The 16234-nt window shown below is 30.7% G+C and overlaps 1 long non-coding RNA gene across 1 annotated transcript; it reads left to right on the top strand.

Annotated features, from left to right (window-relative positions):
- The first annotated feature begins 2348 nt into the window (after positions 1-2348).
- Positions 2349-7842, top strand: LOC124371590. Its single transcript, XR_006923250.1, has 3 exons — positions 2349-2523; positions 5967-6130; positions 6980-7842. It is a non-coding gene; the product is annotated as an uncharacterized LOC124371590 (long non-coding RNA).
- Positions 7843-16234: the final 8392 nt, after the last annotated feature.

Raw genomic sequence — 16234 nt, 5'->3', positions numbered from 1 at the left:
TATATTTCATAATCAAATTTATCTGACACTAAACTCCTGTTCTCAGTCTCTTAGGACTGTATATATTTTTTCGCCAACATTTTGTTAATCGGGTAAATGAGGCAAATTCAACTATGGAACCGTAACTACAATAGACTCGAAGTCAGTTGAAATGCTCGGAACCAGCGAGAGTTTTGATCGAAGTAGGCTTCTCATTCCTAAGTAGGCTCGTCAGGACAACGATGAAAACTCATCTATGGCACTAAAAATACATTAGACCGGCAGTAGATCACAATAGCTGGAAATAAGCGGTTTTTTAAGCAAAGCTGTTTTCGGAGACCAGTGTAAATAATTTCTTGATGAGAGCAACGAGGTAAATTCAGTTTTGGTATCGGAAATATGATTAATTTGAACGAGAAATGAATGCTCCTATACCAACCAAACATGATATAAGATTTTGTACGCCTGATCGCCTAACCATAAACATTGAAATTATATGAACCTGATCATATGACTACTTCCGTTTGAAACACATTATAGAGGACCATTATATTACATCATACGTGTTTTGATAAAGTTGGCTTCGGACTTTGATTTTTTTTTACCCGCGAGTAACAACTTGTATGACGTATTAACACATGTAGACTAATTATTCCAACACACCCCACACCATTTTTAAGGTGAATGGTGACTAGATGTGTAGACTTTTATTATTTAAACACTAATATGAAACGCAATGAAATGAAAAGAACGTGAATGTATCATATGACAAGATCATGTGTATCATTTCGAAAAATATTTCATAATTAGACTTAATTGAAACTTCATTTCTACATAAACAAGAATGAGGTAACCATTGAATTTGGCTGATAACACTGAGTTCTTATAACACTAGAAGATTATTCTTATATAAGCTTCCTGGTGATTGGTGGTAGAGAGGTTTTATTGAAAAACTTTATGCTCTGAGCTGATATTTTACCTCCTCTTATTAGTTGAGAAGTACTATAGAATATTAATTTTAGGACCTAATGTTTCAAACCTTTCCCCAGGGGTGGCTGGGCCCCACTGATATCGAGTTTTTTATACCCTCTACTCTACTATTTTCAAGGCACCCTTCAGAGTACATTTCTTGATGCGCCACTGCTTTTGCATTGGATCTAAATACCATAGTCTACACGATAAATAAATATTTCGGGTCTTTTGTAGAAGAGGGCCACCAGTCTTGAAATATGTTCTATAGCAATGGCATATTGTTTGAAGAGTCTTATGACGATCTGTTTCAAGCTATCTGGCGGGACATGAACCTATTCTGGCCTCCACAAGAATAAACACTTAATAGTTTGTAACATAATTATTTTTGTTTTCTTTAAAATGTGTTAAAATTTTGTCCAATACATATATACTGAGTGTACAATGTGGATTTGGTGGTCCTGTATCCATAGAAAATCAAGACTGGTGGTCCTCTTCTACAAAAGACCCAATATTTCTATAATGAGACAGATAAAAATATTAATTTTTGTTATGTTAGTTTATTATTACATTTGTTTATGTTTTGTTCATTATTGTATTTTGTATCATACATACCAGAAATTGGCAGAAGAATGACACATTTATCTTTTTAATGAAATAATTCACTTACATCAATGTGGAATATACCTAACACCTGACGACGAAAGGGCACGTAGTATACAACTCCCTGAGAGATTTTTATACTCAAGTTATATTACATTGTCAATGAAACAGATTAAATGAGTTTGTAGGGAAAGCCTGATTATTCTTAAATTACCTTTGATGATATCAAGACATAATTAATTAAGGCTGTGGTTATTTTAAATGCTGTGAAATATGGGGCTGTGAATCTACAATTTGTGTAGTCAGATATGCGATGAATCAGATTTCATATGACAATAACCACACACAATAGTGTTTTACCACAGGCAATAATCATACATAAATAAATACTTTGTAGTCATATTAAGCTAATAAGGGTATAAAATGTAATTTTTACAGAAGTAATAGATAATAGTTTACGAAAAATGGAGTGCTTTACTTAGAATTCTTGTCAAACATGGAATATAGCATATAAAAGGTACGCAAAATAGCCATTCTTTATAGAAGGAAAAGTTATTACAAATAATTAACAATGAGTTTCATTTAAACCCACAGATTGACTGGAGAGACAAGAAATTATCTTATCTCGGAGTTAAAGGGACTGAGAGAGAAATGGAGGATATCTTTTCAAACGCGCAGTAGGGCACGCGCAGGTTTAGTGAGGTGACAGCGCTGGCATTAGCTTTGTTGAGCAGTCACCAGTCACAGTCAGTCAGTCGGTACTCTGTAGGTCGTAGAGCCCGAGCGCGATTACATTCTATAGCGCGGTTACACACAGTTGGGTGAGGCTTGTTTTGGTTTATCGCTGTTGACTTCAACCTGCCTGTGGTCTGGCGACCTTACCCGACGAGGTGGAAAACGTTCAACTAAATTTCACAGTGGGGTCATGAGATTCAAGGATTCTTTGTACTTACAGCGTCCGGTCATCTCAAGGTAAGTAAATTATTCATTTTTATCTTAGTGTAGTAAGATAAATGTATTTAATTAATAAATGTAAAAGTAATTTATGTCAAGCCCAATATAACTTAGTACTAGCTCAATTTATAGATACTTAACAGATTTGTAAACAAATTTCAGTACAATAACATGAAATTTTAATATGTGGTCAGACTTACTCTTTCGTTATTTAATATTTTAAAGTTAGTAAAAGGACTAATAGTTTTAAAAATGTGTCTAATAGATTGAAGAGTCTTGGAGCCATTAAGGAAATAAGTTTAAAATAGTACCAAATTTTAATAAAGCAATAATTTTCCAATAAGGTTTATTTTTTGGACGAGGTCTTTCAAAACCAAAGGTTTCATAATGAGCACAAATAAATAATTACATTAGTTTAATTAAAATTAATATTAAAATACCGTATAGTGTAAATATGCTTAAACAAGAATGTTAGAAACATTTCAGCCAGTATAAACATTTATTTATGACCACCGTTTATTATTTCATTAAACCTTTGGTTTCGAAAGGCCTCATCCAAAAAATAAACCTTATTAGAAAAGTATTGCTTTATTAATATTTAGTACTAATTTAAATGTCTAATAGATACTTTTAGGAAAATTGCATTTTATAACAGTTTCTTTTCCTTGTAACATTAAAAAATAAATACTTTACATTTTCAAAACCTTTATAAAAAGATAAGTGATAAGTCAACACAATCTACAAATTAAAATACCTGTTCTCTGTAATAATACAAAGCAATCCAAACCAAAGAAATTAATAAATAAGATTATAAAGTTTTTATTGGATTATGTTTAAATGGAATGATTGGTTATTTTTGGACATACTACAAAAATGTATTGTTTATAAAAATCCTAGCAAATTTTCAGCTTTAATAAAAAGCCATGAGTAGTACTGAAGTAATTCAAAAAGAATTTGCAGTGTATTTAAGGTTGCAATGAATTCAAAGGAAGTATTAAACTTGTTTAAATTTGGTTATGTATGATGATTGATTTGAAAGGATGATACAATTTCAGACATTTCGCATTGTAATATGTTTCAAAAAGTTTATCACCACATCTCAAGCATTTTAATTCTACCATCTTCTTTCAGGTGTATAAAACTTAATGAACTTAACGGCCCTGGGGCCCTGTTAATAACACCGTATGGTCGGCCTTTTCTTGACCAATCTGCCAATATGTTGTCTTGTACATATTAAGCATATTATGTTGCCTATTTGTAAATCAAGATTAAAAATTATGAACAGGGAATGAGAAATTTTTGATATTGGAAACATACATTGAAGTAACGATATCAAAATAATAAGGGTGTTCCTGTTAGGGTAATTGTAAAAGGTCTACCTATTTATTTCTTTACGGAGATATTAACGCAATTTTTATTAATGCAATGGAAAAAACAGTTACAATGTGAAACAAAATTATTTTTTTTAAATATATAAATTGTAATTTGCTGCAAATAGAACAATTGTGGAACGCTACAGTTTAGTGTAGAACGTATTTAACATTTTCGATACACCATAACTTAATTAGTATTTTCAAATAACATCAAAATATTGTGTAATCTGATAAACTATTATTAAATATACAGTTAAGTTTTTGAAAAATTATCTTATGAATGATTTTTAGGATGTTATCACATAGATCATGTATGCAATTATTAATACGTAATTCATTTGTCGCAAAATCTACCTACTTCAAACTATGCTGGTAGGGGAATTTTACAATAGCTTTTTGAAACCAAATTTTATTTACTGCTTTAGCAAATGTGTGGGTACACTAATATTAAGGTTACAGACTGGCGGCCTCGAATAACGCTTTTTAGTTATTTTCGTAGCCTATGTTTATTGGGTTTTGGTGAAATTAGTTTCAGATAAATTTTATTTATATTTCTCAACAGATATATACAACTTTATTTTTGTAAAGGACACCGTGAGAAATTTCTTTTCCAATTGCATTCCAAACACAAACCACACCACAAAGAGGTTGTAAAAAGGGTTCTTGATAAGCTTGATTTACCCCTAAGGATTACGGGTAAAACAATAAAACTTGGTGCATAATTACTGCGCCTACGTTTTAAAGTGACTATCATTTTTTGTCATGTTGCCCTGAAATAAAGAAATAGTTTTTAAGGTAGTCTTCACATCTAATGGTGGATGGTCTACAAGGAGTTTGGCTATACATTTTAACATAAGCATAGCCCAAGATTTACATTATTTTAAACAATATTTGATGTAGAGATTCAGTAACCACCTTAAAAATTATTTCTTAGGTCCAGTATTCATTTACTAAGTTTAACTATTTAGATACACCATCCTCAAGTATCTCGAATTTATTATTGGAGTACACACTTATGAGAATTTGTACAATCTACACCTCGTAAACTAAAGAGTTTAAGGAATTATTTGACCGATATTGCATTTGTTAAAAATTTAATAAAAAAAACATACATAAACAAACATAATTTAATAAGTCCAATATTTCATAAAATATTAACCATAGTTAAATACGTAGGAGGAAAGATCGATATCATAGGCGATCTAAAAGTGCTTTCTTTTTAAATACAGCGTGCTCGGGCGTTCACTTCTAAAACCCCTCATGGACCGGAAATTCCATTAGATAGTGAACTTCCGGCGAGTCGCGTAATTGCAGATTCTCGTGGGAACGAAACGATACAGACTTATTGTACTCATTTATAGGAAATAAATATTTAGTAATTTTTATAGTATTAAATTAATAAAATTGTATTTATTTTTTGCTATACCAGTGATTATGAAGTAAAATATTATATTGGAGTGTTGTACATTCTTCACAGGACTATTATTTATATCAAAACATAATTCCTGTTATATGTTTTTATATTTTTCTTCAATAGGAAATCTTCTAAAATATCTGAGTGATTTGTTTGACCCACTGTGTCTCAGAATAAACTACTTTAATTATCTGCAAATAACAATGTGTCAATTAAAACATATAAGTACTGCTGAATTTACTGGAAAATTGACACTACGCGGGATGTCGCGTGTGAGCTAACTTCTGTACGTACTTTTTAAGCGCATAAATTAAGAAGATTGTATACTATAAAAGTAAAAGAACAACATGGAAAATGTGTGAATGTATTGTAAGTGAGTGATTGTATCTCTAATTTTAAATGTTTGCATCAGGAAATTTTGCCGAATTGGTTGCAGGGGACAATAACGTTTTAATTAGGGATCACGAAGAAATATATGAGAAGATAGAATGAGTTCCCAAGTTGCTTATCTGTTTAATCATAATAATACTTTTAGATTTCGACAAATGCGGCAATTTGCCCTTGGGTGCCACCTCTTGCATGTTGTTAACATTAATTTGATTATTTAGATTAGAGAACAGTGTGTGAACTGGCGAGAATATTGTGGTCGAAATTTATATAAATTCTTTGCCCAGGATCTTGCCGGGATGCTGCCTTCTATTCCTTACTTACTTCCTGAAACTGCTCATCTGTTGTCCCTCCATGTGAAGGAGATCTTCAGAGATCTTCAATCAGTGACCTGGAAGCAAGCAGCTATTCTTCTTGCTGTATCAGCTATTCTTCCTTCATTATTTCCTGAGTATTTCTTAATGTTACTCTTATTTTATGCTTACTTTGTGAAAAGATTTAATGAAAAATCTATAAATAATTATAAAATTAATCGAATAAAACAGTATAATTCATACATGAAAACTTGTCATATTGGTATTTAAATTATTCATATTTAATATTAAATAACGAAAGGAAAAAGCTATTTAAACTAAGCTTTTATATGTACTAAGAGGTTGTCAGTTACAGCTAAGAACCTCATAAGCAATACAGTAATGTTTCAAGGGGTTATGTTATATTTGTTTTCTGCATCTGCAAGGGGTTTCTGCCCAGTATGTTTACATCAGTCTAGACATCTAACTTATAAAACTATCCGATGACAAACTGGTTTGTATTAGGAATGTTAACCTTTTAGCTGTTTCACAAAGATTTATTGTCATTCCTGTTTTTGTGGAATACTCCTTCATGCCAACATCGTTGTGCAATAAATTTGCTGTAATGCTTTTATTTTTATATATTAGCATATGTATATACCTATTTGTAGACAGTAAAATTGTCAATACAAATAAAAATTTCGTGTTTTTTTATTTACATTCAGGAAAAAATTTATAAAATGGTGGACAGCCATAGAGTTAAAGTTTCCTGCCGTTTTTTCATTTTACATTAGAGAACATTTTAGAAACCAGTTAATTTAAGATGGGCCGATATCAAGAGCTGATCATATTTAAAAAAAATACACAAAGGCGATTTAATAAAATTATTATGTACCAACTTTGATAGCATCAGCTAGAGTTTTAGTTAAAATAGAAAAAATCACCAGTAGCTAATTTTCTGAATGAATACTGTATTACACCACCAACAGGATTGATATTTGTTACAGGTGAACTGGGTATGGAGTGGATGGGCCAGCAGGAACTCATGCAGCATAGAGCTCTGCACAATTAACATGGCAAAAAAAACACCTAAGCAAAAAAAGATGTTCAACTTTTTTTAGGTTAAATTTGTACTGTTTTATTATTTGTTGAATTTTTAATTGTTTTTGTACAGTTCCTATTTAATTTGATAATACGAAAACCATCTTGCACCAATTGTTTCAGATAATCAACGCACTGCTGTAAATAGTCCTTTTACCTCTAATCATAAAGATCAATAGAACATAGATTTAAGCAGTATTACATATTAAATATTTAGTATAGAGAAATAAGAAAATAACATTTATTTCTTACACAATTAATCACAATCAATACAAAAGAGAGGGTTTTAGTTTTGAAATATACTACATCAATTAAAAATGTATTATTTTATTTAGACAATATTAAGGCCAATTAAATTAATAAAACTTAAAATGTGACCAAATAACATGTCTTGTTTTTGGTCTTGTCAAATGAGTGACAGTTTTAAAAGGCTTAAACTTTAGAAGTCCATTTATAATAATTTGTAATCACTACATGAAACTGAACATTGGTATCAAATGAATTTCTGAAGTGAGCAGTATAACTTCATAGCATGACTTTGGTTTATAAATGTAAAAAGTCATAGTTTACCTTATAAAGGTCCTGCTAATATTGTATATTCAGATAACTACTATATAATGTACATGGAAATGGGCAAGAGTGGAATGGAATTGTAAATGTGACCAAAATCACATATTGTACGTTGGGTCTTAAAAATTAAAATTATTAATTTGTACAAGGCTTCTAATTTTAATGTGCATTTAATATTTATTTGTAAACACTACCTGAAACTGACCAGATTTATAGGTAAAAAGTCTTAACATTGTTTACATTATAAATGTATTTCTAATGTTGTATATTAAGATTAGTACTGTATAATGTACGTGAGAATGGCCAAAGAGAGGAATGGAATTGTAAATATCAGAAAAATCACATATTTTACTTTGGGTCCTAACAATTGATATAATTGATATTATATAATGCTTCAACGTTTGAAGAGGATTTAATATTTATTTTTAATTGTACCCTTACCTTAAAATGACACGGGGTATCAAATGAATTTCTGAAGTGAGCAGTATAACTTCATGGTATAATTTTAGTTTATAAAGGTAAAAGTTCAAACATAGTTTACCTTATGAAGTTACTACTAATGTTACATATTCAGATTACTTCTGAATGGTGTACATGGAAATGGTCAAAGAGAGGAATGGAATTGAAAATGTGAGCAATATCACATATTGTACTTTGGGTCCTGACAATTAAGATAATTAATATTGTATAATGCTTCAATGTTTGAAGTGCAATTAATATTTATTTGTAAACACTACCTGAAACTGACCCGTGGTATCAAAATATCTGAAGTGAGCAGTATCACCTCATGGCATGACTTTAGTTTATGAAGGTAATAATTCTTAACATTACCTTATGAAGTTCCTACTATTGTTATATATACAGATTACTTCAGAATGGTGTACATGGAAATGGTCAAAGAGAGGAATGGAATTGTAAATATCAGAAAAATCACATATTATACTTTGGGTCCTAACAATTGATATAATTGATATTATATAATGCTTCAACGTTTGAAGAGGATTTAATATTTATTTTTAATTGTACCCTTACCTTAAAATGACACGGGGTATCAAATGAATTTCTGAAGTGAGCAGTATAACTTCATGGTATAATTTTAGTTTATAAAGGTAAAAGTTCAAACATAGTTTACCTTATGAAGTTCCTACTAATGTTATATATTCAGATTACTTCTGAATGGTGTACATGGAAATTATCGAAGAGAGGAATGGAATTGTAAATGTGAGCAATATCACATATTTTACTTTGGGTCCTTTCAATTAAGAGAATTAGTATTGTATAATGCTTCAACGTTTGAAGTGCAATTAATATTTATTTGTAAACACTACCTGAAACTGACCAGTGGTATTAAATGAATTTCTGAAGTGAGCAGTATAACTTCATGGCATAATTTTAGTTTATTAAGGTAAAAGTTCAATCATAGTTTACCTTATAAAGATCCTGATAATGTTGTAAATTCTGATTACTTCTGAGTGGTGTACATGGAAATGGTCAAAGACAGGAATGGAATTGTAAATGTGAGTAAAATCACATATTGTACTTTGGGTCCTGACAATTAAGATAATTAATATTGTATAATGCTTCAACGTTTGAAGTGCAATTAATATTTATTTGTAAACACTACCTGAAACTGACCCGTGGTATCAAAATATCTGAAGTGAGCAGTATCACCTCATGGCATGACTTGTTTAAGAAGGTAAAAATTCTTAACATTGTTTACCTTATAAAGGTCCTAGTAATGTTGTATATTCAGATTACTTCTGAATGGTGCACATGGAAATGGTCAAAGAGAGGAATGGAATTGAAAATGTGAGCAATATCACATATTGTACTTTGGGTCCTGACAATTAAGATAATTAATATTGTATAATGCTTCAATGTTTGAAGTGCAATTAATATTTATTTGTAAACACTACCTGAAACTGACCCGTGGTATCAAAATGTCTGAAGTGAGCAGTATCACCTCATGGCATGACTTGTTTATGAAGGTAAAAATTCTTAACATTGTTTACCTTATAAAGGCCCTAGTAATGTTGTATATTCAGATTACTTCTGAATGGTGCACATGGAAATGGTCAAAGAGAGGAATGGAATTGTAAATGTGAGCAATATCACATATTTTACTTTGGGTCCTTTCAATTAAGATAATTAGTATTGTATAATGCTTCAACGTTTGAAGTGCAATTAATATTTATTTGTAAATACTACCTGAAACTGACCAGTGGTATTAAATGAATTTCTGAAGTGAGCAGTATCACTTCATGGCATGACTTTAGATTATGAAGGTAAAAAGTCTTAACATTGTTTACCTTATAAAGGTCCTAGTAATGTTGTATATTCAGGTTACTTCTGAATGGTGCACATGGAAATGGTCAAAGAGAGGAATGGAATTGTAAATGTGAGCAATATCACATATTTTACTTTGGGTCCTTTCAATTAAGAGAATTAGTATTGTATAATGCTTCAACGTTTGAAGTGCAATTAATATTTATTTGTAAACACTACCTGAAACTGACCCGTGGTATCAAAATATCTGAAGTGAGCAGTATCACCTAATGGCATGACTTTAGTTTATGAAGGTAATAATTCTTAACATTACCTTATGAAGTTCCTACTATTGTTATATATACAGATTACTTCAGAATGGTGTACATGGAAATGGTCAAAGAGAGGAATGGAATTGTAAATATCAGAAAAATCACATATTTTACTTTGGGTCCTAACAATTGATATAATTGATATTATATAATGCTTCAACGTTTGAAGAGGATTTAATATTTATTTTTAATTGTACCCCTACCTTAAAATGACAAGGGGTATAAGATGAAGTTCTGAAGTGAGCAGTATAACTTCATGCCATAATTTTACTTTATAAAGGTAATATGTCAAATATAGTTTATCTTTATGAAAATATATAGTTTAGATAATGTTGTAAATTCTGATTACTTCTGAGTGGTGTACATGGAAATGGTCAAAGACAGGAATGGAATTGTAAATGTGAGTAAAATCACATATTGTACTTTGGGTCCTGACAATTAAGATAATTAATATTGTATAATGCTTCAACGTTTGAAGTGCAATTAATATTTATTTGTAAACACTACCTGAAACTGACCCGTAGTATCAAAATATCGGAAGTGAGCAGTATCACCTCATGGCATGACTTGTTTATGAAGGTAAAAATTCTTAACATTGTTTACCTTATAAAGGTCCTAGTAATGTTGTATATTCAGATTACTTCTGAATGGTGCACATGGAAATGGTCAAAGAGAGGAATGGAATTGCAAATGTGAGCAATATCACATATTTTACTTTGGGTCCTTTCAATTAAGATAATTAGTATTGTATAATGCTTCAACGTTTGAAGTGCAATTAATATTTATTTGTAAACACTACCCGAAACTGACCAGTGGTATTAAATGAATTTCTGAAGTGAGCAGTATAACTTCATGGCATAATTTTAGTTTATAAAGGTAAAAGTTCAATCATAGTTTACCTTATAAAGATCCTGATAATGTTGTAAATTCAGATTACTTCTGAAAGGTGTACATGGAAATGATCAAAGAGAGGAATGGAATTGTAAATGTCAGTAAAATCACATATTTTACTTTGGGTCCTGACAATTAATATCATTAATATTGTATAATGCTTCAACGTTTGAAGTGCATGTAATATTTATTTGTAAACAGTACCTGAAACTGACCAGTGGTATCAAATGTATTTCTGAAGTGAGCATTATCACTTCATGGCATGACTTTAGTTTATGAAGGTAATAATTCTTAACATTACCTTATGAAGTTCCTACTATTGTTATATATACAGATTACTTCAGAATGGTGTACATGGAAATGGTCAAAGAGAGGAATGGAATTGTAAATATCAGAAAAATCACATATTTTACTTTGGGTCCTAACAATTGATATAATTGATATTATATAATGCTTCAACGTTTGAAGAGGATTTAATATTTATTTTTAATTGTACCCTTACCTTAAAATGACACGGGGTATCAAATGAATTTCTGAAGTGAGCAGTATAACTTCATGGTATAATTTTAGTTTATAAAGGTAAAAGTTCAAACATAGTTTACCTTATGAAGTTCCTACTAATGTTATATATTCAGATTACTTCTGAATGGTGTACATGGAAATTATCGAAGAGAGGAATGGAATTGTAAATGTGAGCAATATCACATATTTTACTTTGGGTCCTTTCAATTAAGAGAATTAGTATTGTATAATGCTTCAACGTTTGAAGTGCAATTAATATTTATTTGTAAACACTACCTGAAACTGACCAGTGGTATTAAATGAATTTCTGAAGTGAGCAGTATAACTTCATGGCATAATTTTAGTATATTAAGGTAAAAGTTCAATCATAGTTTACCTTATAAAGATCCTGATAATGTTGTAAATTCTGATTACTTCTGAGTGGTGTACATGGAAATGGTCAAAGACAGGAATGGAATTGTAAATGTGAGTAAAATCACATATTGTACTTTGGGTCCTGACAATTAAGATAATTAATATTGTATAATGCTTCAACGTTTGAAGTGCAATTAATATTTATTTGTAAACACTACCTGAAACTGACCCGTGGTATCAAAATATCTGAAGTGGGCAGTATCACCTCATGGCATGACTTGTTTAAGAAGGTAAAAATTCTTAACATTGTTTACCTTATAAAGGTCCTAGTAATGTTGTATATTCAGATTACTTCTGAATGGTGCACATGGAAATGGTCAAAGAGAGGAATGGAATTGAAAATGTGAGCAATATCACATATTGTACTTTGGGTCCTGACAATTAAGATAATTAATATTGTATAATGCTTCAATGTTTGAAGTGCAATTAATATTTATTTGTAAACACTACCTGAAACTGACCCGTGGTATCAAAATATCTGAAGTGAGCAGTATCACCTCATGGCATGACTTGTTTATGAAGGTAAAAATTCTTAACATTGTTTACCTTATAAAGGCCCTAGTAATGTTGTATATTCAGATTACTTCTGAATGGTGCACATGGAAATGGTCAAAGAGAGGAATGGAATTGTAAATGTGAGCAATATCACATATTTTACTTTGGGTCCTTTCAATTAAGAGAATTAGTATTGTATAATGCTTCAACGTTTGAAGTGCAATTAATATTTATTTGTAAATACTACCTGAAACTGACCAGTGGTATTAAATGAATTTCTGAAGTGAGCAGTATCACTTCATGGCATGACTTTAGATTATGAAGGTAAAAAGTCTTAACATTGTTTACCTTATAAAGGTCCTAGTAATGTTGTATATTCAGGTTACTTCTGAATGGTGCACATGGAAATGGTCAAAGAGAGGAATGGAATTGTAAATGTGAGCAATATCACATATTTTACTTTGGGTCCTTTCAATTAAGAGAATTAGTATTGTATAATGCTTCAACGTTTGAAGTGCAATTAATATTTATTTGTAAACACTACCTGAAACTGACCCGTGGTATCAAAATATCTGAAGTGAGCAGTATCACCTCATGGCATGACTTTAGTTTATGAAGGTAATAATTCTTAACATTACCTTATGAAGTTCCTACTATTGTTATATATACAGATTACTTCAGAATGGTGTACATGGAAATGGTCAAAGAGAGGAATGGAATTGTAAATATCAGAAAAATCACATATTTTACTTTGGGTCCTAACAATTGATATAATTGATATTATATAATGCTTCAACGTTTGAAGAGGATTTAATATTTATTTTTAATTGTACCCTTACCTTAAAATGACACGGGGTATCAAATGAATTTCTGAAGTGAGCAGTATAACTTCATGGTATAATTTTAGTTTATAAAGGTAAAAGTTCAAACATAGTTTACCTTATGAAGTTACTACTAATGTTACATATTCAGATTACTTCTGAATGGTGTACATGGAAATGGTCAAAGAGAGGAATGGAATTGAAAATGTGAGCAATATCACATATTGTACTTTGGGTCCTGACAATTAAGAGAATTAATATTGTATAATGCTTCAATGTTTGAAGTGCAATTAATATTTATTTGTAAACACTACCTGAAACTGACCCGTGGTATCAAAATATCTGAAGTGAGCAGTATCACCTCATGGCATGACTTTAGTTTATGAAGGTAATAATTCTTAACATTACCTTATGAAGTTCCTACTATTGTTATATATACAGATTACTTCAGAATGGTGTACATGGAAATGGTCAAAGAGAGGAATGGAATTGTAAATATCAGAAAAATCACATATTATACTTTGGGTCCTAACAATTGATATAATTGATATTATATAATGCTTCAACGTTTGAAGAGGATTTAATATTTATTTTTAATTGTACCCTTACCTTAAAATGACACGGGGTATCAAATGAATTTCTGAAGTGAGCAGTATAACTTCATGGTATAATTTTAGTTTATAAAGGTAAAAGTTCAAACATAGTTTACCTTATGAAGTTCCTACTAATGTTATATATTCAGATTACTTCTGAATGGTGTACATGGAAATTATCGAAGAGAGGAATGGAATTGTAAATGTGAGCAATATCACATATTTTACTTTGGGTCCTTTCAATTAAGAGAATTAGTATTGTATAATGCTTCAACGTTTGAAGTGCAATTAATATTTATTTGTAAACACTACCTGAAACTGACCAGTGGTATTAAATGAATTTCTGAAGTGAGCAGTATAACTTCATGGCATAATTTTAGTTTATTAAGGTAAAAGTTCAATCATAGTTTACCTTATAAAGATCCTGATAATGTTGTAAATTCTGATTACTTCTGAGTGGTGTACATGGAAATGGTCAAAGACAGGAATGGAATTGTAAATGTGAGTAAAATCACATATTGTACTTTGGGTCCTGACAATTAAGATAATTAATATTGTATAATGCTTCAACGTTTGAAGTGCAATTAATATTTATTTGTAAACACTACCTGAAACTGACCCGTGGTATCAAAATATCTGAAGTGAGCAGTATCACCTCATGGCATGACTTGTTTAAGAAGGTAAAAATTCTTAACATTGTTTACCTTATAAAGGTCCTAGTAATGTTGTATATTCAGATTACTTCTGAATGGTGCACATGGAAATGGTCAAAGAGAGGAATGGAATTGAAAATGTGAGCAATATCACATATTGTACTTTGGGTCCTGACAATTAAGGGGAGGCGGTACCCCTATCTTTGTAATGTTAACATAGGTACCATTATCTCAGAAACTAATGGACCAATCAACCTAAATTTTTTTATACAACATATATAGGTATTTAAGCAACTACTGAGTTTTTTTGGTGCTTGTATCTTAAAAAATAAATTTTTTATGATTTTTTTTTCAAACCCATATTGAAATATCAAACTTGGAATTTAGAATATTTTTTTTAGGTACCTAATTATAATAGGAGGCATCTCAAAAAAACTCAGTAGGTGCCAAAATACCTATATAAATGTGTGTAAAAGTTTCAAGTTGATTGTCCAAGTAGTTTCTGAGAAACGTGTACCTTTGTGTGCAAAAACTGTAAAAAAGTAAATTTGCGGGAAATCGCAAAAAACGAATATAATGACCTATTTAGCTATGTTATATAATATTTTTTACCTATATATGATATGTAATTGGTTTTTATAATTAAATGTGATCTTTATATTAATAGAATAGGCTATATATGCTTTTAATATTTAGAATTATCTATATTGGAAAATTTGTATATCAAAAGTAACGCGATGCGGGTTAGGCCTATAGTCATAACGGAGTGAAAGATAATACAAAAAAAATTAATTAGGCTATATTATTTCAAACATTTTTGAGTTTAGAATACATTTATAAGAGAAATAACAGAGAAAATTATGAAATAGAACTTATACCCAGCCACAAATAGAGTAAACAATAACAAAATTATAGAAAAAAACATGCAATTTATTTACCGTAGCATTAGTGCATTCCTGGATCATATGCAGGCTCCTCTTCAAAATCCTCCTCAATCCTTCTTTTTAAATTCCTGGTTTGTCTCCTTGCTTGTCTTTGAAAGTCACTTATCGCACAATTTGCTCGTCGCACTCGCTCGTAGTCAAAACTTTTCATTGCGTCAATTGTCCTCTTGCAAGGTTCAATGCCTACTGCTCTAAGCATTTTGCATTTTGCTATGTTGCCATCATTAAAAGTAGAAATAGCATCATAAGCACCAAACTCAAGTGTGTTCAATGTCACAAAATCTTTTTTTGGCACTCTAGACCAGATGACATTATTGATGCTTTCATTGACATTCTGCGTCTTACCGTGTAAACATTTTCGAAGAAGGTCAGGATTTGCTAAAGCCTGAAAGATTGGTTTCAAGGCTAACATTATAGCTGAAGGAATGCTGTTCTTATGAGAATATGGCTCTTTAGTGTGCTTTGCCTTGTTGTATTTACACCATGTATTTTCTCCTGACGGGCAAAGGCCATGCTGAGGATTGTCGTCCGTCGAAAGTTTATGAAAATATATGGCCCAAACCGCTGCCTTCATGTTCTGTAGGTTATCAGTATTTTTCCTAATAGCATTTCCATAATAGGTTTGCAATTGATCAATTATGCCATCTGTTAGTCTATTCTT

Source organism: Homalodisca vitripennis, unplaced genomic scaffold (assembly GCF_021130785.1).
Source record: "Homalodisca vitripennis isolate AUS2020 unplaced genomic scaffold, UT_GWSS_2.1 ScUCBcl_1680;HRSCAF=5612, whole genome shotgun sequence".
In the NCBI taxonomy this organism is placed as follows: domain Eukaryota; kingdom Metazoa; phylum Arthropoda; class Insecta; order Hemiptera; family Cicadellidae; genus Homalodisca; species Homalodisca vitripennis.
The sequence above is the reverse complement of the archived record's forward strand: the minus strand, read 5'-3'. Positions and strand labels throughout refer to the sequence as shown.